We start from the raw sequence: 26,084 nt of genomic DNA, 5'->3' as shown, positions 1-26,084 counted from the left end.
TAAGTCCCCTATCGTGCCACTGACCGAATCCGAACACTTCGACGAACGAAACTACCCTACCCGCAAACACCCCGCAGATGTGCCCATCGTCTATTCTCCGCATATATATATATATATATTTACATATTATATACGCGATCGCAATGATGACCCACAGGCCGTCGTCGTGATCGTTTCGATATAAAATAACCGTCGTCGTCGTCATAATATGATTATCATTATTATCATTTTGTTGTTATTGTTTTTCCACTTGTTTGTGCCGCGACACACATACCGCACACACACACACACACACACACACACACACACACACACACACACACACAGCTCACGGGCGGCGGCGGCCACCGCGTGCGCGCTCTACGGGCCGGAGGGGACTCCCCCCGGACCGACCGCGTGGATACACACACACAAACCGACGGGCTTGCGCGCGCGCACACACAAACACACACACACACATTCGAGCCATTATACGTTGCGCCAGCTCACCGTCGCGACGTTTCGCGAATATCATCTCTCGAGTCCCCTCACTCACTCGTGTGCGAGTATGCTGGCCGTACGATCGCGCCCGGCGAAAAATTCGAAACCCAATTCGCGTTTTCCGTTTACGTCGATTCGTTAAACAATTTTTTTAAATTTTTCTCGCGCTCCGCCGCCGTCAACTCGTCCGCTGCCCAGATCTCCCGTATCGATTTACGTGCCTAATTAAATAATTCGGTTTCCAACCGACATCGATCGGACACTATTGGAATTATTGCACACTCCAACGGTCGACCTACTCGCGAGCACCGCACACCGCACTCGCTTGTCGTATACAAACGAGTCGGCCGTTTTCACTTAGGTAAATCGATTGTTGAGTTCGAAATTTAATTTAAAATTTTTATTTTCATTCGCTGTGGTTGAAATTTCGATTTAGTGCGCTCTCGTGAGTTCCGCAGCCCCACGATACATTTGACGTTTGAAAATGCGTCCAATCTCCGCAAGGATCGTCTATTTTAAGGTAAGTCGACTACCACGTGAAAATAATATAAACTCGATGTAGCATACCAATAAAGCTCGAATTTCTTCGGTTTGATCGCCGACAAGTTAAATTTATCGCAAGACCATCAACCTGCACAATATAAAAATTGATTTTAAAATAAAATTATTTTTTAGTCGTTATTTCCACCGCATTTCTATATGTCATATGATTTACACCGTACATACTATACTGGCGATTATACAATTTATGCTCTGTCGTATTTATTACCGTACGGGGTATTGATATATACCCATTCTAGAACAATGAAGTAAAAGGTTTGAGTTTATATATTATTCCTGTAAATATCCTCTCCAAACACAATTCCATAAATATAATATGTATTACCATTATATACCTACATACATTTATGAAATTAAAATTCTAAAAAAAAAATAAATATTCTTAGGATATCGGTTAATATAAATATACATTTTTTTCCATCTGCCTAGTTGTTTTGATAAATTAATAAACAATTAATAAGGTTTTTGTCCAAAATTTTAAATCTCCGTTAGTTATAGTTTTGTTGACTTAATTATGACAGTGCAAATATAGTGAAAGAAAATGGAATTTAAAATTATTTTAATAACTAAATTGCTTAATTGTTTACACTAGTATGCTCACTTTATGAAAATTCATAAACTTTCAATTTATTTTTAATTGTAACAAGAAAAACTATTTTTAGAAAACAATAAAAAATAATTTTTTGTAAAATAAATAATATATCCATTTTAAATAATATTTTGATTTACTACTAATACTTAAATCATTAATTAATCTACCTTTTAATGAATACTTAAAAGTACTTATTAGTTAAAGTATAAAATGTTACTTTTAATCATTTTGTTATCAGTTGAAACATAACATAAATTTCATAAAACCTTAAACAAAAAAAATGTAAATTCTTATTAATACAAATAAAAATAAAAATTTATTTTTATGACTAGAATATAAACATAAGAACATAAATTATTTTTAAATTAAATTCAGCAAACAAATTAAAAAATAAATAATTAATATTTGATTAAAAAAAATAACCTTAGTAAATAATGATTTCTCTAATCAACCATCCGTTATAACTTAGAATAATAAATAGATAGATATTTAATTTACTCATTGCATAAATACGTTATGGGTTGTAAATTTATTTTTTTATACCATATTTGGTATACCTAATACGACATGAATAAAAAATACACCATTGTACAATCAATACTTCACTGCTCGAAATCTAAAATAAATAAAACGTAGTTTTAAACTTTTTGAAATATTTGACTTTATTTCACTATTTATTTAGTTTCATAAACTGTGCAAAAAATAATGTATAATATTTTAGAGAAATAAACACAGAATAGGATAGAAATAGCTTATTTTTTTTAGAATCAAAAACTGGTTTAAATTGATCAAACGTAATTTTTATTATATTAGGTACTACAAACAATGTGATTTAAAATAAATTTATTTTTATAAATTAACTGTTATTTAAACGTTTTTTGTCAAGTTATGTAAATGGTCAAGTATTTTTAGTCCATTTTACTAATTACTTCAAATTTTTAAATAATATGATTAAAATCTATAGTAAATACATCAAACTTTTTATCAATAGTTGAAATTCTATTTTTTTTTCTTATGTTTAAAATATTTGTCTGTTCATATATTTTGTGTATAAAGAATTACGAAAATAATATTTTGAAAAAGCATTCTTATAATCTTTAAATATTAACGAATTATTTACTAGTTATAAGTATTTATGATCATAAAAAATAAGACAATAGGTAAAAACCAGTGAGGATATAAACAACTCTTCTAGCTTAAAAAGAAAAACGTTGTAAGTAGTTATAATGTTGTAAGCATTAACTTGTTGTATATAATCACATATATTTACCTATGTTTAATATCTGCATGCATTTAAATAGTATTTTTTTTATTATCTACTATTATTACTTGTGCCACGGCAAAGTGGCATCAAAAATTGATTAATTTGATGGTCCACTAAAATATTATGGACCAATCATTGGCCACTAAATCATATTTAAGAGCCCATTAGTTCACTATTGATTCATTTAACGTTTAGTGGTTGTTTATTCAACCAGGAATAAATGTTTTCACAATGTTACAATTACGGTGTTACAGTTTTACACTAGTATTACAAAGTAAATGACGTTATAGTTATATAATTTAAAATATACGTTTTATATTACATTTTATTGAATGATTAAAGAAATACATTTCTTATTTATAATTTGTCTAATTAGTTGTAAATGCGTAGTTTTAGTCAAGATTAGAGTCTTATTCAATGATTTTAGAAAAGAAGAGCTCTTTTGATTTTATTAAGCGTATCGTGGAAGTTTTTAAAATGGCACTTGATTTGTTATCCAAATAATAAGTGGGATAATCCAGTGTCATTTTTAAACTATTTATTATGCATGAATCATGATAATTTTAGCACTATTTTCAGAAATTTATTTTGATAAGTGTATAATTTGTAATTTTTGTTTAAGATGCTGCAGCAGTGCAGTCCATCCTAGGTAGACGTACGTTAGAAGTAGATTATTAATGTAGTAAATTTTAATTGCAGTACTGAGCAGTAATTTAACAAAGAGTATAAGATTTTTATCCCCGTAAATCATTGGTAAAGTTTTTTGATGATGTAGATTTTTCGTTTAGATCTACTCCATTAAATATTTCATCAAAATAAAAAATTTATCAAAATTAAAAAAAATAAATAATAAATCACATCGTCCATACAATACGTATTTATTTTGAATTAACTAAATTTATAATATTTACCTGCTTGCCTGTATTTACTCATATACTATTTCTACCTAAAACAACAGTTTGATTATTTATTTTGTGGAGAATGAGTGTATTTACTTTGCGTCCTCTTCAAAAGTAGACATATGTAATATGTAAAATAGAGGAATATGGAAATTTGTATAAACTATAAAATCTTTAATTGTTATGGATCATTGTGTTGTCCTCTTAAGATTCTTATGTTACTTTCAACAAGTCGTTTTTGAGAACAATGGCGTCAAATACTCACGATGATTCAAAAACAGAAAATTTAAAACTATCTTCCAACTCATATGATATATTTCTCAAATGTTAGCATAATAATTTTACATGAGATATAATATGTATTCTGCCGAATGAATAAAATGATTCTTAAATATTATAATCTGTACATCAAATAATTACGTATACTCAACGTAAACAATGATATACGTTTTTACACTAGAAAATTGTAAACATTTAGGATAGAAGCAACTAAAAATAATTAAATAATGCTTACATTTTGGTTTAGAGATGAATAAACCAATTATAAATATTTACCCAGTTAAATAAAATAAATGGGTTATTTTGTTTACCTATATTATAACAATAATGTTAAAAGAAACTAAAAATAAATAAGAGTTAAAACATCGAAAATAATGTAGAATTTTTCCATTAGATAGAAGCATAATTTGAGTGTAATCTATGTGGACTGCGGAGTAAAAAAAGGTTTTACCTCTAAAACATTTTTTCAGTGAAACAAAAATCATCTTTCTTTCCAATAAGTACACCAAAAAAAAAGTATACTAAATACTATTAAGTGCCATTGTCTATAAAATGCACAATTTTTTTGATTTATATAAGTAATTAAGTCTATATTTTTATCATTATAATAAAACCTGTTGGCTATTATTATGTATTTATTATACTATTATGGAATCTACGAGTACCTATATGAATTAAAAAAATTTGTATATATATTTTTTTTTTAATTACCTTTATTTATAAAAATTATAATCTATACTATAATATGTTATACTAGTACAATAACAAATTAAGTATATTTTGTTAATGGATTCATTTCCAACCACGTGTGTGTGTGTTCATATGAAGGCATATTCAATACATCTTTTGAATTTTGGAAAGTTTTATTGTCAAACGTATGTGAATAATTTTCTTTCTATCTAATTTCTTTATCTTCCTTTTATTACGTTATACACGATAATAATTAATGACAACAGTCATATCTGCATTGCCCGATAATTAACTTAGAATTTAATTAAAACATTAAAACTAATTATTTTGTTTATTGTTCACAAGTGATTTGATTAAATTAATTGATAATTGAATGGTATACGTACGTGTCATGTTTTTTTTTTTAATATCACTACAACATTTTATTAATATTGAAGTCTAATGCAATAAAAAAATAGTTTAAGATTTATGAGCACATTACTGTCAAAAATATGTCGTCCAAAATGTACGAACCAGATTTTGTTACATAGTTCGTCGTTTATTAATTATTTGTATATTACGTACTTTAATAATATCGTTATCGTGATGATATTATACATAATTATTATTATGTCTGGTAGTGACGTGTATATATATATATATATATAGGTGTACTGTGATTAAAATATAATTGAACACGATGATATGATATACAAAATAATGCATTATGTACACCGCGATAAACCGGAGACGAAATGCTTACCGCGACCAGCCCAGACGGCGTGGTGTCATTGCAGGATGCGTTTTATGCTGCTAATTTATTCATTATAACAAAAATAATAATAATAATAATAATATATAACATGTACGACGAGAGCGGATACACAATGACACTCGGCACAAGTTTTTACGACGTGCGTGCCGACTGCCGAGTATGTTTGGCGTCTATTTTGTCCCTTTTGTTTGTACTCCGAGAGGACATTTCGTAAGCACACGCACACGCCACGAAGATCGGATACGTTGCAGGTATTTCGCGAAACGGAGACATGCGAATTTTGAAAACTTGATATCTCCCGAGCAAACGTGACGAATGTATAGTTTTACTCGAGATCTTTTGTTTTCATATCCGTCACATGAGTCGTTATAGGTATCTGTCACGAGGCTCTTTTAATACTATTGTTGTTATTCCGTCAATTTGTGCAGAAGTTCTATACTTTGGCAAACAAACAAAATGAAAACTTTTTTTTAAAAAAAAACATAATAATAATAACGCATTTGTTTTTCTCAAAGGTGAATAAATATTTACGAGTAGTACCCTATGATAACAGCGCGGTGGATTTTTGATGACTTTGAAAAAAAATGCACATCTTAATTTTTTGTTCACGTTTTAGTGCGCAGTTAAGCACAAGGGGTTTGAACAATACACAATAATCGAGATATATTTTTGTGAATATTTTTACTTTTTTATGTGATGAAATTCACATTGTCTAACTTTTAATAAAACTTAAAATTGCAAATTAAATTTTAAAAAAAATATTAAATAATAAATTATAAAACGTATTTCATTACTTTGGTGATATATTATTCATATTATGTCCAATAAAACTATTTGTGTAATAATATAAATATAGTATGAATTATATAATGTCATAATACTATGTTTTTATAAGTGTTTACCAATAACTTAAATGTTTTTTATTGATAAATATGTTTTTATATATAGTTTCAATTGAACTCGATTCATCATATTCATGATTATGAAATTATTATAATTTTTATAAAATGCTATGATAATCTTATTGATACAATATCCCTGTTTAAATAAAATAAAAAGTCTAATTGATTGTCAAATGTGATATAATAATATTTATTTTCTCTTTAAATTTGACTTTTTATTATTTTATTACTAGACCTGCATACAAACCTTCCGAACGTCAAACCATGATAAACACTTAGATTATTTATACAAACAATTTACTAATTGAATTTATTATTCTCCTATATTATATCAAATCTATGCTTAGCTATTAATGTTGCATGAAACGGTTAACTTTGAACATCATTCCAAATTCAAGTTTTGATTTATTTAATTTTACTCTACCTATTGTTTAATTGTATGTAAAATAATTTTGAGAACAATTGTGTTTAAACTTTTTAGTTTCACTTAGTCTCTGGTACATCCATATTAAATTTTCGCTTGGGTTTTTGATAATTTATGTCAACTTACTACCGAAAAAGTTATAAATTTGTTAATTATTTATATTATATTGAAAGCAGATCCCTTAAAATACAATAAGATTTTTTGATAAAATACTCATAAAATACGAGAAGCTTACTTGGAAGTGTTAGCATCAAAATTCCATATGTAATATTTCACGAAGATTTTAGATTGACAAGGCGTGACACGGGCCCTCTAAACTTAAAAACTATGAATAGATGAAAAATGTTGTTAAATATCTATTATTAGTTTATTACTATACTAGAACTAGATAGTAACACAAAAAGTAAACTAATAACTATCACTCAATATATATTTTTAATTTTTAAACATTTTTAATACTTGAATTATAATAATTGATAAAAAAAAAAAAAAAATGGATTTCTAAAAACGAAACCTTGCCATCGACTTCTTCACCTTAAGTCTGGTTTGAAATTTGAAAACAATGTTATGTTTATTTAATACCTATAATTCTGCGTAACACTTGTGTATGATGTATTATTCATATTATATATCAACATAAAGATTAATATTTTTCAAGAACAATCAAAAGTAAACACATATATTGAAATGTTATAATGCATAAACTCTTACGAAAATAATTTTGATTAAATATCCGAATAACATATTATACCAAGGAGATATTATCGTTGATATTTTTTTCATGTCAAAACATATTTTGTTGTTTCTGAAAATATAAGATATTGCAATACACGTTTATGCTTATCATTGTACAGTAGTGTAACGAATAACAATCGAATTTATCAATTAAATTACAATACTTACCATCTAACGGTTCAGTATAATGTAATGGAACAAACAAATTAATGTTCTATGGCTTCATTTAAATATTATGGCCAAAAAGAGAATTAAAAAATTAAGACAAATTTTAAAATATTCAAAAACTTGAGATTAATTTTAGTTATCTAATAACAAAATAACAGTTATTCAAAAAAAAAAAGGAAGTAAATTTATTAAGCAGCAGTTTGGCATTTGGCATTTTCAATTGCAAAAATAAAAGTACCTGTGACTCGATTAACTGTGGATATACGTATATATATATGTTTAACTCAAAAAAATATAAATAAATATGAAATCATTAGCTTGCTATTTATTTTATAGTAAGTTTATTCATTTATTTTAGTACCGACAAATGAATTATGTAGATACCTTCCTATGTTTGCACATTGCTATATTAATGTGTTCAGTATAACATTTAAAAAAATGTTTTATTGTCGATATTTCTGTGAAGCACCGACACATAGGTACGTTGATGTCGATTTAGAGAAATATTTTTTAAACAGAGTGTTTGCATCATCCTCATACTTCTATAAATCGAATATTCTTACTTCTTGTTGTATTAAATCACAAATGTTTAGAGGATTCTTCAAAAATATAAATATATTTTAGTTAATTATTTTGAATTTCTGTCAAGGTTTGGGATAGGAAATAATTTTTCCATAATTTTATTAAACGTATAATAATTGTTTAAATTTTTCATCCTACACTAGGAGTAGACATAAAAATAATAATATATTGAAATGCTATTTGTATCAATATAAACATTTATAATACTTATTGTATGAAATTAAGTAACCCATATATTTATACAAGTTAATATATGATAACATAATTTGTACAAAATTAATTAAATAAGTATTTTACACGCCGACATTTCCCGAAAAATTGTATCTTTTTGTTGATTTTTTTTTCACTAATAAAAATTTATTAATTTTCATCCCAATTACTCTGACACCACACGTCTATAATTTACCAAAGTTAAAAAAAAACAACAAAAAACAATGTACGTACACAGTAACAGTGTTTGAATGATATTGAATTGATATCCATGTGACATTCACGTTTTTTTTTTACATTCCAATTAGGTCTAGATTTTTGATACAATAACTTCCTACTTGACCATTATAGGTACTTGTATTATTTAGAAATACGTGTTATAAAAACTGGACGGAAATATAATAAAATAGAGTACTTTGACACGTGATATTGAATAGCCACCATAACTGTAGTTAATAATTAGGATGATTAAAATACAATTTTTACTGTCTTTATATGTAAGTACCAATGTAAGTTAGTTATTATAAGTAGATATTATAATACATTTATGGAATTTCAAAATAAAAATTCATCTCAAACTTTTTCATAGTAATCAATTTAACTATAAATATAATGCATTAATTATTTGTATACCTAATAGGTATACTTTTGGTTTATATATAATTATTATTTAAACGTATACCTAAATAGTTTACTATATCGTGATACAAAATAAACCATTTTAATCGATAGATGTATTTTAATTCAGCAAAATGTATTATATTATTATGTTTGAACTTTGTTTAGTCAGTAGTAGCTCTAAAACTAAAAAAGTAATAAGTTTACTTTCTATAAAACCAAATTATATAAAAAGACATCCCTGGATGATCAATGTTTTATAATTGCCTTTAACATAATTATATATATATGAAAGCTCCTTCGTTCGACCCGTCAACAACATAATAGCAAGTCATGAATGATTTAAAGCTCTTTATATAATATTCAAAACCAATTTTATTATGTAATATTCCTTCTTTTTTTTTTGTTATTGTGTATAATTTTTGTTTCTGCAAACTATTTTTAATAAATTCATTAAAGTAGACAATCATAATTAAAAATATTTAAGTACCTGTTAACACAAATAACGATATGGATGCTTACTGCTTAGATATTATTTAACGCTAAATAGAGTTTGAATTATATGTTATAAACTAAAATCAATCTTAAAAACCTCAACTAGAACAAATAATTTAACCGAAGAATCAACATAAAAAAAATAGAAATACATGTATTAATTCTAAAAAAGTTGGTGTAAATAGACTGTACACTGATAGTTTTTTTACAATTATATTTAATTTAAAGTTATGAACTTGAATAATTAGACATAACAGATTGTAGCATACATATAATGTATATAATGTATTATATTTCATTTCAAATTTTTACTGTATTGTACTGGAATATAATCTGAACCAAATTGTATTTATCTTTGTTGTCTACCTATATAACAATTATAAAAATATTGAAAAGCGTATTAAAAACATTGAAGTATTAATAAAACATATTGAACATCGTTCATAAACTAATGACTTCCAATCATGCTTTTGACTATCTAGTGATAAATTGTTTCTAGTAAAAATTAAATATTTATAACATTTTAGCAAACCACGATGATGATATATTTTTGTTTTTAGCTATTTATAACTAAAATATATTATTACATTTTAGATACCTTACTTTAATTAAATTAAAATATCAAAGTTTATAATTCTGCTATTCAATTAAAAATTTACTCTGCACTATTAGGTTTGACCAATTTAAACCGATAAATGAAACAATAAAGATCTTAAAATAATAATATACATAAATGTTGAATCGAATTGTTAAACATCAAATTAAAACTTAAATTAAAATACCAATTTTTTTTTTTGTTTTATTATAAAGGTAGGTATTAAAATTTAATAACTAATACACTAGAAAATGTTATTCGTTATGATGTATGTTATAAATACTTTGAAATACACCTGCTGGCTGCATCCTCAGCTTCGATTCAACAGACGTCATTGGTGCTTACTATTCTTGTAAATGTACGCATAACCAAAAATCGTGCCAAAACTATTATAAACAATTTAGATAATTATAATATATTTTTGTAGATTATTAATCTTTTTGAATTTTATATCGCAAAAAAAGACATAGGATTTCAGTTTACACAATATTATTAAGAATGAAAGTAGTAAACGAACGTTAATAAAATGTAGGTAGTAAGCCAAAAACAATTTTCAAAGCATCAAACTAATTAATTGTTATTGTAACTTTATAAAGAAACACATAAATGAAAAACAACAAGTTATTATACAAACCGTAATAATTTGCATCATTAAATTTTTAATACTAATATGAAATTTAATTTAATCTAATATCATAAAAAAATATTAAAACATAAATTAAGGACATACATTATAATTAGTTACATTTATTTCACAATACTACCATTTGAAGATTATTAACTTTAAAAAGATGTGAATATGTGATAAAACTTTTTTTTTTTTTTATAAGAATTATCTATGATATTACTCACAAATCATAATTATATAATAAATCTTACGAATCTATTTAAACATAAAATAATTTAACTTAAGTTTCATTGACAATATACAAATCTAATCGAGTTAACATATTATATTAACTAATTTCAAACACACGTATACTTGTAAATTATAATATGCGCTTCAATAAATACTTTATACCTGTTGTTTATACACCTATATGATGGAAAACAAAAAAGGTATAATAAGACAATGCATTCACTAAAATCATTTCCTCATTTGTATCCATATTCAAACAATGTATAAAAAAATGTACTTTATTCGGTAGGTACTCCGTGTGAAATTATATTTACTTACACAGTTAGACGGCCTTTGTTGTGTTGGAGCAAGTACACAGCTCAACCCGTATTATATATTATTACATATATATATATAGATATATATATATATATATATACCAATATCTATCCAATGCGGGATTTCCAATGTCATTTTTTTTTTTTTTTTATGGGATTTTGAATTTTCCTTGAACTTTTGCTGTACCAACGAGATTCACTTTCAATAATACTCAACTCCTAAAATCATTGTCCATCCACAAATCAACATTTTTTTCTTGAAAAACTCCAATCCTATTTACAAAATTGTGTCATTGAAAGGATTAAATAGTCTTATGGTTTGTATGTATTGACCATGGGATCTAATAATATTTTTTTTTATATAGCATTATTCTCATAAATCATGGTTTTCCTTGTCATGATGTATCTTTTTGTAAGACACTAATGTCGTTATTTCTGTCATCGCTAATATAATACATATTATTATACAATTTAAACCATATAAATATATAAAAATATAATATACTAACTTAGATAGAAAGATTAAAATCTTTATCATTATATAATTTATAATTGTAAATATTTTGATTAAACGTTCAAAATAAAATGTGTATGACATGATTTATTTTCCATTTTATTATTTAAATTCAAAAAATAATTAAATGGCTTACTAATAAGTAATAATATTTAATACCACCTGCACAAACATGTAATGAAAGAGATTAATGCAAATTATCTTCACTCCAATTACTCAATTAATTAAATACATATATATTTTTTTATTGTAATTATTTTTAAATATATAGTTATAACTTAAAATGATTAATACTCTAACAAAATATGTTACCTTACTACCTATGTATTATTATTAGTAACGATTGCACATTAAGGTAATTAACTTACCTAACGTGTAATTTGCATCATTATGAGTGTAAATTTGTTTTTAAGTACCTAAATGTTCTTGAGTATATATGAAACGAATCAAATACCAATGAATGTATTTAACATTATAATTATCTACGATTGACCACGAAACAATGATCAATCGTATTAAATCGGTATTTATTAAATAATCAATTACTCGTGGTGGTATTGGTATATATGTATAAAATAATATCTGTATACTTTGTACACACCGATAAATGTTTTATTGACATTTAATTAAATTAAAGTATAAAGAATAAAAATTAATTTAAATTAATAAATTGTAAAATTACAAATATTTGTTTGAAGGTGTTGAAGCTTCTATATTATATAATATATTTATATTTTTATAATTAACACTGATATTTTAACAATCAATCGCTTGAAAAGGTAAATATAAAATTAAAAAAAGTAATTTTTTTCATCGGATTATTAATTATTAACGGTATTGTTTATACAATAATTATAAATTATGCTATAATATACTATAACTATACTTATTCTCATTGTTTGCCATCCTCTCTTCTACTTTTTTTTTTTGTTTTACGCTCTTTCCATTCTGAAAATGTGGACTCTCGATTCGTTTTTTTTTTTAAATTTAAGTCTATTGAAAATTTATTATAATATTGAACATTATATTATACCGTTTTAGAATTGTGATCTCGCCTGTTATAACTTAATAATTTGTATTTAAATTATAGATAATACAATGAAACCTGTGTAATATGGAAACAGTTGAGACAGGATTTTTTTTAAGTATAATTACAATAATGAATGATTAAAACTAAAAATTACAGTCCTTGAAATTACTGAAGGTGTATAATATGTATTATATTATTATCATAAGCCTGCGCGTATCTGCTAACCCATATTCTCCACAATCTGTCTGTGAATTGAAAGTTGATTTTGGCAACTATCCCGTTTTTAAAATTAGTCCTTGAATAGAGCGGAAGTCTCGGTTAAAATATTTATCTCGTGTAAGTTTAATCGTCATGTGTTTTTTTCGGAGGTCTGGCCCCAGTGGTTTCAATTTAATTTTCTTGATTTTTATCATGATTATCATTTGCAGATTTTAATAATATTACCTAGGTACTATTTTTGATAATAATTTATACATTTTATTGTAAAAATAAATTGTACAAAATAATTTATAACGAAAATACTCGATGGTATATCGTATATCACTATAACTCAATATTTTTGTAAGTATTTGAAATTATTGACAAGATTGTGCAACATTAGCAATAACTTAAAAGTTATAAGTACAATGAGAGAAAAATAATAATTTTCATTAATTTTATAATCAAATCTAAAAAAGACACATACAAAATTTTAGTAATATTTTACATTATTTTAGTAAAAAAATATTTATTACCTTTATTGTCAAAAAAAAAAAATAAAGTAAATATATTTCATTTAATTTTAACTCTGATATATTTTGGAACAATGTAATAAACTATTTTTTTTAAATTTATTAATTAGCACTTTTCCAACTTGATTTGAAATTAAAAAGTAATACATCGTTAAATTAAAAAAAGTAATCGTCATCTTACATTTAGTTTTAAAGTAAAAATTAAATGAATAACAAGTTGACAAATTTCTGCTAAAACTTAAATTTAATTTAATTTAAAAAAAACACATATTTATACATGAGAAACCGTTAATAGTATATTATCTCAAATTCAATTATAATCAATACTATATAGTATATAATATATATTATATATCTTTCAGTTTCATATTAAAATAAAAAACAATATTTTTTTTCCATAAATATTATATATTATTATTATTATTATTATTATTTAGAAATTCCAAATTATATGTACTTATAATTTGATAACTAATATATTATGTCATTATTAATCATTTTGCGGCAAACAAAGTATTATTCAAGCGTACTAAGTTTCATCAAGTTTTGACTACCAATGTATTGTGCATAATGTATATTGTATAATACTTATACTATGAAATATGAAGTGCTTATGTTATATGATGTATACAAATTAATTGTAGAGCGTTAATTATTATTCTATGAATTTGATTGAAAATTAACGATTCCACTATCATTATGATTTATTTGTAACAAACTGACCTACAGCGTATATAATTATCAAGTCTTTGTACATGAGTGGATAATATGTACAACAAAAACGTCGTATAAACAACCAAAAATATAAAATGAATGTAAAAAAAATATTTTTAAATATTTCAAAAGATTTAAATCTGAAACCGTGCATTTAAACAAGTTATATAAATTACAACTTACATACAACTGTATTTAGTTAAAATCGATGTTAATATTAAAGAATTTAAATAAGTAATAATAACCTAAAGTGTAATATATAAAATACTATTAATCTATAGTAATATCGTGCATATTAAATCGTGTCTAGCAACATATGATATATACGACTTAAACAAGCAAATCCTTGGACTTTCGTTCAAAATGTCAAATTCAAAATAATTGCAAACCATATAGTTACTTTTTCATTGGTTCAAAAATCGATATAAATCATAAATCGTCATGGCCATTATTTTCTAACAGTTGAATTTTCTTTTATTGTCATTATTACATAAACTTTAGGTACCTACCTACTACACTTATTTCATTAGGTTTTATGTTTAACAGTTGAGAGTATATAATGTATATAAATACTGTGTATTAATTCTACACGGTTTTTTCAGCGTAGGTGGTAGCTACTATTTTGATTCCACGAACCCATAGTCCAGTAGAATATTGTTCAGAAATATGCCATTTACATTTTTTATTTTTATTTGCACGTCACGAACACGAGCATTAATTTATTTTTATTCATTTTTTTTTTTTGTCAAAAAATTATCCGTAAAAATGCAAATTTTTTTGTACATTTTTATGAAATCCTTATGAATTTTCACATTAACAAAACACATGAATAAATTAAACAATTTGTCTAGACTTGTTATAGTAACTAAAAAGTGATAATTATAATGCGTGGCCACGGTACGTCGAGTTGGTACAGATTTTAAGTTTTACTAACTTAACTTTAAATATTAATATAATATGATTATGCCTATGAACGATACGTTAAATATTTTTATTTATGTTCTTTGCATCGACGTTTTTTTACAAGAAAATATATATAAATACACAGTTTAATTACAATTTAAGACAATCTTCTAGTAATTTTTTTTAAGTGAACTTTAAACATCCAAAAGTAATTATCTAAACTAAATGCGATTTTAATCAACTTTAAAGTAAATGTTTTGCAGTTCTTCATATTGTAAATTTTAAACTGTAAAAATATTTTTAAGTGATATTTTCTCACTGAAGTTTTTTATGTACTAAATATTTTAAATATTCAAATAACATGTACGTTTATTCAAAATTTACTATTTGAGTTGTATTATTGCATTGTTTTGTAATCGAATATAAACCTAGCTTTTCAATATCTTAAATTTTATTAGTATTTATAAAAAATATCTTACTGTAAATAAATATACTTTTTGTCGTTCTTCCTGTACTAAAAAAAATAGTTTTGTAATTACGAATTAAATAACGTGAATAAACTTATAATTTCAACGCGTTAAACATTAAAATAGTACACTTGACCTAGACTGTTAGCCGTAAAGCGTAATTGTCCTTGCTTGCTTTTTTTGGTTGGATTTTATAGTTCGCATGTTTGAAACGATGTGGGTTCAAGGATCGACTATATTATGTGTAATAGTAGTACACTAGCTGTGCTTGCCACTGTACATCGTGACTCTGAAATATTATCGAGTTATTGCCGAAACAAGTGGTTTTTTAGAAGGTAACTGTTGGCATTTATGTGTACAGTTCCAAGTTACATATAGACTTTCATTTCTAAAAAAAAGAATAAACGAACAGTAATAAAAACCTTGTTTAAAAATAATTAAGATAATGTTTGTACTGCCTGTTGAATGAAATGTGACTCCCGATCGTTTGATTTTTATCCCGAGGTCGTTGCATAAAGAATTGAATAGACCATTAAAAATTTAACACAAAAGACATTTATGTTGGTTTTCTTTTAATTTCAAATCGATTGTTTCGGAGAAAGCATAATATTATGTTATAAGTTTATAATAATAATAACATAATTTTCTTAAAAGCAAACACTTTTTATCTACCTATTGATTTTATTTTTTTATCTATTACATTAAAATTACCCATTGGCTGAATAATTTTATTATTTAGAGTAAACACAAGAATTATTAATTCTTTATATACCTTTTCAAAATACTGAAATATTTTTTAATTTTTTATCCAAACACATTAAAAGTATTTTATACATAACAACCGTTAAAATAAATTATATTATTTGTCACTTTAGTTTAAAACAATATTTTTTGAGTACAAAAAAGGTTAGTTGAGTACAATTAAAATCTTATAGAATAAGAATAATTTGTATTGTGAAAATCATTTAATATTCTCTAAAATGATTTAACAGATTTTACTGACACAAGTATTAGTAGCTTTAGACTTTAATTTTATTCTCACTTCTTAATTAATTTTTTTTAATTTATATATTTTATAGAACTTATTCTCATAACTTTTAGAACTTTTTCTATTCTTTGTAATTGGTGGTTTAACAACGCAAATAACGTCACAAAAATAATCTTATTTTAATATGTAGAAAATATTTTTTCGTATTGAAACATAGTATTATTATAATACCGTCAACTTGAAATTCTTATTTTTCATGCTGCAATCTGTAAAATACATAATAAATCTTTTTTAGTAAATCATGTTTGATAATTTAATGATTTATGACACGGCTTCATTTACATTATGCTGGTGTATAATGACAACAAAAAATAAAATGTATCAATATTATAGTGCAAATAATAATGAAAATGTAGTGAATCATTTCGTATAAACGGACATGATATTTTGTAAAATAACAAAATCCTACCTAACGACAAAATATCATTAAGACATTATTTTATGAGATTTTAAGTGTATATATTATGTAAATTAACAGTGTAGACGAGAAACTGTTTAATGAATTACACATTACTTTATAATTGCTTTGTTATAACTTATAAGTAGTAAATTATAACTATAATAATCATTATGAGTCGTATGATAAAATAATATAATTCACACAATTCCTGTATTCATAAATTTATATCATCAAAACACATATTATCTATTATAAAACTTATTATTTGGCATAATAATCGGGTTAAAGGTCAAGTATGATAAATTTATGAATAGCCTAGCTCCAGAGTAATAATATTGAATACATTCAATACATCATTATTGTGGTAACCATATAACATTAATAAATAATATTATCAACTACTACTACTAAGCACTAAGTGTTGTACTACCTAATAATAGTAAAAATAATAATAATAATAATAATACTATTAGTAGTATTAGTAGTAATAGTAGTAACACTAGTAGTAGTAGTAGTAATGTAGTAATAATAATTATTATCCCGACATCTGTAGTATAAAAACCTATTAATTAATGCGTGTTACGCAAGTCCTGCAATGTAAAATGGCGTAACATACGCCCAAATGTCTCTTCTCGTGATTGATATCCTTTTACACACGTTGTATGTGCGTCACTAGGGATGCGTCAACAAAGGGGCAAAGTCATATTCAATAGTTCGTCTAGGCCGTATCGGAGAAACATCCATTTTCTTAATAAAATAATAATCGATTTTGGGACGTGAAACGAGTCAATCAAACAATATGTCATCGGACGAACCACTATGATGGAAAATAGATCGATGAACTCTTTTAAATGTGATCAGAAATTCAAAAATTTCGTTTAAAATTTGTCTGTATGGTCCATTTTATGATTTGTTGTTGATATTAAAAACAAGAAAAATAGTAGGTACTTAACTTTATTTGCGTTTAAAAAGAAAATTCAAACAAAGTAAATCGTCACTAATTAGTTCTTACATTACACTGTTTCTTTATTACAGAGTACACATTTTAAAGCTTTCTATAAATTAACCTAACAGTTAGAATTGATTAGGCTATTTGACAGAGTACTAATATAGCGCAAGTATAGTATACACATTATATATACATGTATTTGTGTTAAACCGTAAACGTATTATATAATACCTACAACATTATTTTAAGTATGCCAAGTATAAACTTAACCTAGATGAGCTTTAAAAAAATGCACCTTTTTTACATATTTTATAACCTTTGATACGAACAAAATTAATGTAATATCAATATGGATATTGATATTATAAATTTATAACATGGTAATATGCACTTAGTATATAATATATGCTATTGTAAAATTTATTAAAAAAATTCAATCTTCATTTTTGCAATGCACACATTTACATTTTTTTTTTTATTTCTGTAAAAGTTGTTGATATTTATTTAAAGTATAATATTAATAAATTAAAATTAAATGATAATTTTACCTAATTAAATTGGGTCACATAAATACGCAATACATATACATTATACATAAATTCAAGTATACATTTATAAATGTTAAGATGACGAATGACGATGGTATAAATATAATATTATTGTTATATCCATGTAAAATAATAATAAATTATCAAAGTATAACCCAATACGATTTGTACATAAACTTAGTTAATAATTTACTAATTTACAAACCTATTTTAATATTTACTGACAAACAAAACGAATTGTTTAAGAAAAATATAATCAACATTAAACACTAAATTTATGATGGATAAAATTATTTGAACGATTAATGGCTTGGAAATAGTATTCAGTATTTAGGTCAAATACAATTTATTTGATTACATAAATGAGAGCATAAATGTTTCGTTAAGTTAAAAATTAATCAAATGTAATTCTTCTAGTAGAAATATTAAAAAATACATTTGTAATAATAGTTTAGTACAGTGGTTCCCAATTAGCATTGAGCCACGGACCCCTAGCTAAAACTTAAATTGGACGGGGTCCCCGTATTTGTGGTGAATTACTTTTCAATTTTATTTGATTATATCATTAAATTTCGACCTTTTTCGCGATAATCGAGTTTATCTATCTATATATCTATTTATAATACCTGAAATTTCAAACCACTACGTGTTTAATAGTTCCACTAAAATAAAATAAAAATATCACTTCAGTACCACGGACCCCCTAACATCAATACGCGGACCACCAATTGGGAACCACTGGTTTAGTACATATCTTAATACACTCAATAATTTTTTTCGTTCATATTTTAAAAAATATGATCGCCTTTAACACTTTTAATTATATTCTGAGCATAAAGTATAAAACTAATAGAAAAAATAGAATTCAATTAACGATATAGTCAATAATGTCAATTTCCGGCTCAGAGTACTTGATTAAATCTTCTATTATAATTTTTTGCGATACTTATTACAAAGTTTAAAAGTCTAAAATTTATTTTTAGTACCAAGTAATAAATTTTACAGATTAAAAATTTAATTGATAATGTTTAAATCTATTTAGATACCTCGTTAAATTACTCAAAAGTATATGTTTACTGTTTAGTAAATGTAAAAAAGTCTTGCAGTTATATTTAATACCATATTATTAATGATCAATATTATTATACTTATATCAAACTTTTTGAGGGATGTCGTAATTTTTTATTAATTGAATAACTAAAAGTTCAATTCCTTGTTGATGGTAAAAAAAATCTAGTAAATATGATATCACAAAAATATATTTATTTTAAAATAATAGAAAGTTCTTTAACTATGTATTGTTAAAAAGTAGTTTTTACTATATTATTATAATTATCAGGACTATACGTCATGCACTCATGCGTATTAAGAGTTTTAATAAATTCGCTTTTTGAATAGCTCAAATATTTTTTATTATATATAATCTATTTTTTGTAACTCGCAGCTATTAATCAATATGCAAGAATGGACGTAAAACAATTAGTCAGTTAATTAATTGAAAAAAAAAACCTATAAGTGTTTAAGCTTTAACTTCAGTGGTTACGCCACGCTGCATAGTGATGACGAAAACGACAGTAGACCAGCCGATTGTGCCGTGTGTTTATTTGTAAAAACAATCTTTTGCGATGCATAAAACTGTAGGATTATGGCATAAACAATTTGAGTGTTCGTGGGATTTCGGCAATGCCTCCGCATGCCACTAAAACCGAAAGCGCGCCGGAATAATTTGGCGAGATATTTATTTCGGAGCGTATCTATAGACTTTACTGCTCAGTACTTTTACTCGGTCGTTATTGGGTATAAAAAAAAACCCTTCAAATACTCTCCGTTACGGGCAGGTGCGCGCACACATCGAGAGCGGAGTGATAAAACTACTCTGCTGCTATGTACTGAAGGGGAGGGCCGTGTATACAGGACGATTCGCCAAATTTGTTCATTTAATAATAAATTTATTTATATTCTAATTTGTGTATTTTTTTTTTTTGAATTTTTAACCATATTTAAAAACTATATTTTCAAATTCTTTTGATTATTTCTTGTACATTATCTTTGTTTTTTTTTTTTTATGTCGATGTACCTAATTTAAAACGAAGAACGTCTAGATTTTCAATCAAATTATTTATGTAAAGAATAAAAGTTTTTAAAAATGGTATAAGAAAAAAAATATAATAGATATATTGCAATATTGAATCTATTATAAAATATAATTAGGTAAATATTGATAGATCAATAAAAAATATTAATATTTTTCAAATTATCATAATATCTCTCGTATGCTCCAAACCCATTATCATGGACTCATTGTCCTTATTATTACACAAAATTAAATAAATCAAATATTACTCATTCAAAAAAATATCCACTCAATAGTTTTCAAAAGAAAAAGGAATTCTAAATCGAAAAACGGAAGTGTATATTGCTACAGAACACTTCCAAAATAGTTCAAAAAAATCTCAATAATTTTAAAATTTGCTCCTTAGTTATACTTATAAATTCTAAAAATTAAATTTTGAACAGAAAAAAAAGGGGTGAGCATGCTTAGTGTATCACCCTGTTTATGTATATATATATATATATATATATATTGTTTACTTATAACAATAACAATATTGTATATTCGTTTAAAAACAATGTATATATTATGATGTTTAATATGTATGTACTATGTATAAATAAGTTGTAGTACGGTCCGGAAACGAGTTCTTATAATACCGGGCTGTATATATACCGCTTCCCCTATTCAGCCGAAGCAGTAGCGAATTCTCGCAGGACCATGTTATTACATCCGGCACCCGTGGTCTGTTGATGGTAGGGATGGCGTGGCATTGGTATATGGAACCTCTACATATACAGGGTGATTCACCCGGAATGCTCAATTCCCTATCCTGTTATTCGACACAATAATCTATTTATTTCGAAAATTCTGTTCTCTGGAATTTTTAAGTATGGCAATATTATTATTGATTTTCAACTACATACATTTTTTTTTATAAAATTCAATTATAATGTCCCGAGTCGATACATAATTTAATTCGATATCGCTAATCACTGGGACGACGACGACGGCTCTTTTCTATACCGCAGTCGTCGACCGACAAGAAAACAAATAGTTTTTCCAGTCCTCCGATCACACACACACACACGCACACACACTCGCGCGTAGCCCGACTGAACGATTAATGATTATTGTTTGCGAGCGGCGACGAACCTGTGCCCGGGCAACGTGTAAATAATTATGGATTATCTGCGTGCCCAATAGTACCGCGATAAGCTGCTGGGTTCGCGTGCAAAACGAAATGTATAAACACATTTTACGTAAGCGCTGTGACACCGAAAGCATTATTATTACGACGTAGGTAATATAACGGCGGCGTGGAATAATATTATTGTGTGCCGTAGGAACGCGACAGTGTATTAAACAGCGGGTACCCGTCATACCTGCAGCGTTATGCTTATGCATAAAACGTTAAGTAGGCATACGTAACACGATTGTTGTTGTGCAAGTTCGTTGGGGCGCGCGCGCTGCCGGGACAGCTGCTGCAGGAGGGGTGAGGCATAAGTTGCGATCCGACGATATAATATACGTACTATCGTTTTCCCGTTATTTCCCCAAATACCATCGTATATACATTCACATACCGCTAAACGCCCCAAAAATGTTGGTAGACGCGAATTTTCGGTCTTGTACTTAAATGTATAACTATATATATATAGTGTACGAGTATATACATTATAATATACACCGCACATTTTTTATTCGACGGCAATAATAACAACAAACATTTCAGACGTGTGCACACGCATAGAATATGAAATAACTTCATTATAGGTACTCATATTTTCGGACGAGTGTGAAGGTTCTTTTTAGTTTGTTTGTTTACCTGCCTAAACGTAGGCCGCAACTCGATCAAAAACGTGTATTATTTAAATGTGAAAATCAATGGCAAACGGTGATTCGCTAACGAAAACCTAATGAGTAATGAGTAATACGTACTGTATAGGGAAATGTCAGACATGTGTCAATTTTGATTTTCTATTATTTATTGTTTTTTATACGTAGTAGTAGTTAATTAGACAAAGGTCATTTGTAGACTTTCAAAATTAAGTGTGACAACTTTTCGCGGATAGCGACATTACACGTCTTATTTTACTCTATAAATATTAATCGTATTTTTTTTTTTTTTTTTTTAAGGAAAGTTAGCCATATTCCTATAACCATTAAGGGCGTAAACGTATATCTGTATAATTGTTAAGTCCAATGCCTCCGCTACCTTGAATAGATCTGTGCACGACTATATACGTATATATATACTGTTTATATCTAGTACATAATATATTATGGGTTTGCAGTACAGATAATCGGAATAAATCAACAACTTTTTTTTTTATGTTTTATCACGACAAAAATTAACGTTACTGCTACAATAATGCAAGTATAATATCTGTATAATAAAGTGTCTCGTACGTTTATGCCGCGATCTTGCTTTGAGTAAACCTTCCGGGCGAAGGTTTCGTACGAATATACCATAAATCGGTAAACTTTGTACACCACCGGTGATGACTTATGTAACAACATTGTACATCAAGTGTATTATTATTATGTATATATTTGGTTTTAAACTACTTATACACTACATATTGTCTGTATGTTGTAACGGTTATTTAACGTTTTTATTTCTCATATTTAATCAACAACATAATAGGAATACAATAAAAAATACGATTGGCGATATTATTTCAACGTCATTGACATAATGATTTATTATTATTCTATATCGTATAGATTTTAAATACACGAAATTTAGTTTAATATTGTAAATAAAAAGTTATAAATATATGAACACATTCATACAGTATATTGTATTAACAGTGTCACTCTATATAACTAATAAATATTTAACTTTAATACTGATCGATGTTGAGAAAACAAAAAATATAATCAATTGTATATCAATATAATTTCTAATAGTATACGGTATACGATACTTGGAACAAAGGTACAAACCATGATAAATTTTAATATAATTAATGTTGTAAGAGCATGAAAAAAAAATATTGAATTAATAATGAGTAATTTACAAACGTAACAAAGTTTAAGCTATTAATAATAACGTAACTTATTATAATTATTTTAGCTTTTAAGCGGAGTAAAGTATGTATTGAATTTACAATGAATTGATTTTTATTTTTTTATTTTAGTAACTAATTACTGAAGACATTCATTAGTAGATAAAAATACTCTAATCATCAACTTCAATGGACATTTGAGAGATAAAAGTTGAAAAATCTCAGTACATTTTTAAATAATTAGGGAAAAAATACAAACCTTTGATAAAATTTTAATTTTGTTATTGTTTGTCAAAAAGCTTAAAAATTAAGTAAAAGGTTCCTCATAACCCATGAACTGCTAATGCTGAAATCAAAAAAAAAATGTGCTTAAAACCAGTATCATTGTTTACAAGCATTTAAACATTTATTTTTTTATATTTATACATAGGTAGGTAATATTGACTGTACACCACTCTATTATTTAAAAGTTTTGTATACTTTATCTGCCAAATAATTGTATTTATAAATATTTTAATCTACAATAATATATTTCATAGTGCAAATGAAGAAGAAATGATCCTTAGGTCGTAGGAACGAAGCCCCAGAAAGGGTAGCGGGAATCTTGACTTCTCAAGTGGTTGATGAGTGAAGTATTTACTTTTGATAAGAGACAAGAGTACTTCGGTATAGTAGCTATATATAATATTATATACTCTATTTTATAATTGGTAATTTAATAATTATGTATAGAATGTAAAAATAAAAGTTTGAAATATAAGTTTATATATACCTACATACAATCTTTTTTTTATTAAAACGAAATAAATCACTGTCCAATTTTTGAACATATTAATATATTATATCATATCTTAGAAGTTTGACTGAAACTTTATGAAATATACTTTGCATAATTTATGTAACCATCCACCTAAATTTTTTTTTACTTAGTTACCTACTAATAAAACTTTAGTGTGTTGTACACCTGATTCAACGAGCAATATACGAAATAAATTGTAACACGTAAAAATATTACGATATATTCTCTGTGAATATACTCTTTATATTTCACTATTCAAATCAATACTCAACAAAATTATACTAAAACACACAGTATACGTAAATTACGGACACATAAATATAAATATTTTGAACAAAATCGGTTTTATTTTTATGAAAGTTGTATTAATGATTTATAGCCTTTCCTATTTATTTAAATATTTATATGAATCAACATAAATATAATTTTATAATTTATCATACATATGGCTATGCACTGAATATGGGTATTGTATAAGTATACTATGTTATAATCACTATATGAGTTCAATAATAGATAGAAATTCATGTTTAGATATTATAATCATTATATTTTTAGTCATACTCGACATTTAATAAATTTGAATAATTGTTTATATTAAAATATCATAAACTTTAAATTAAATAATACTCAAGTTTGATCTATAACAGATTTCTATAAAATATAAATAACAATATTAATTTATTATATTTTTGTATTTAAAGTATAAAACATTTTTATTTTACTTTAAGAAAATAATGATCAAAATAATGAATCAAAATATTTAATTTTCTAGTTCATTTCATCATCTTTGAACATAACTGTTTTACTAATTTAAATCGTTTTCCACTTGAAACAATGTTCTTGGAAAATGAACATTATCTTAGAAGTACAGTGCATTTAAAAATACATTAAAAACATAAAATAATTTTATAACAAAAAAAACTGTGTCCGTATAAATAATATTTTGAAGATATTATTCCAAAAATAGGTTAAACGAGTAATGACCAAAACAAAAACTGTTAGTATTTCATAATGATTTCAAATAATGCTTCATATACCTGAAAGATATAATTTGAATACGACTAAAATATGATTTAGGTTATGTAGTATAGTGTATACACATTACTTTTTTGTTTAAATAGTTTTGACATTTAATTAATATATTTTGGTTTTATTTATTTGTAAATTTTCGCTCATGTGAGACAAATTCAAAATCACACATTTTGAGAGAAAACTATTTCAATGTTATATTGTTATATGTATTATTATTCACTCGGTCCAATCAATCACGGTATCCACAGACCACAAAGGATGGAACCATATGACCATTTATTATTCGCTTCACTCTGACCACAGTCTACAAAAAAAAATCCAAATGGCTATGGAAACTTGCACTAGGTTTGAGTTTTCTCATGTCTAACTCAATACAATCATAAATCATTTAATAAACGATTTCGGTAAGACCTCTGTAACGACTTTCTATTAAATTTTAAGATCCACGAGATGGA

The 26,084-nt window shown here is 25.8% G+C and overlaps 1 protein-coding gene across 1 annotated transcript in view; it reads left to right on the top strand.

Annotated features, from left to right (window-relative positions):
* Nucleotides 1-504: 504 nt before the first annotated feature.
* LOC113551765 (protein phosphatase PP2A 55 kDa regulatory subunit) overlaps nucleotides 505-26,084 on the top strand; it is a 71,073-nt gene continuing 45,493 nt past the window's right edge. Inside the window, exon 1 of the mRNA XM_026954231.1 lies at nucleotides 505-1,000. The gene's annotated coding sequence lies outside the window, so the exon portion shown is untranslated. The remainder of the gene's footprint in view (nucleotides 1,001-26,084) is intronic.

This window comes from Rhopalosiphum maidis, chromosome 2 (assembly GCF_003676215.2).
Source record: "Rhopalosiphum maidis isolate BTI-1 chromosome 2, ASM367621v3, whole genome shotgun sequence".
NCBI lineage: Eukaryota > Metazoa > Arthropoda > Insecta > Hemiptera > Aphididae > Rhopalosiphum > Rhopalosiphum maidis.
Note: the sequence above shows the minus strand (reverse complement) of the source record. Positions and strands in the feature narration are given on the sequence as shown.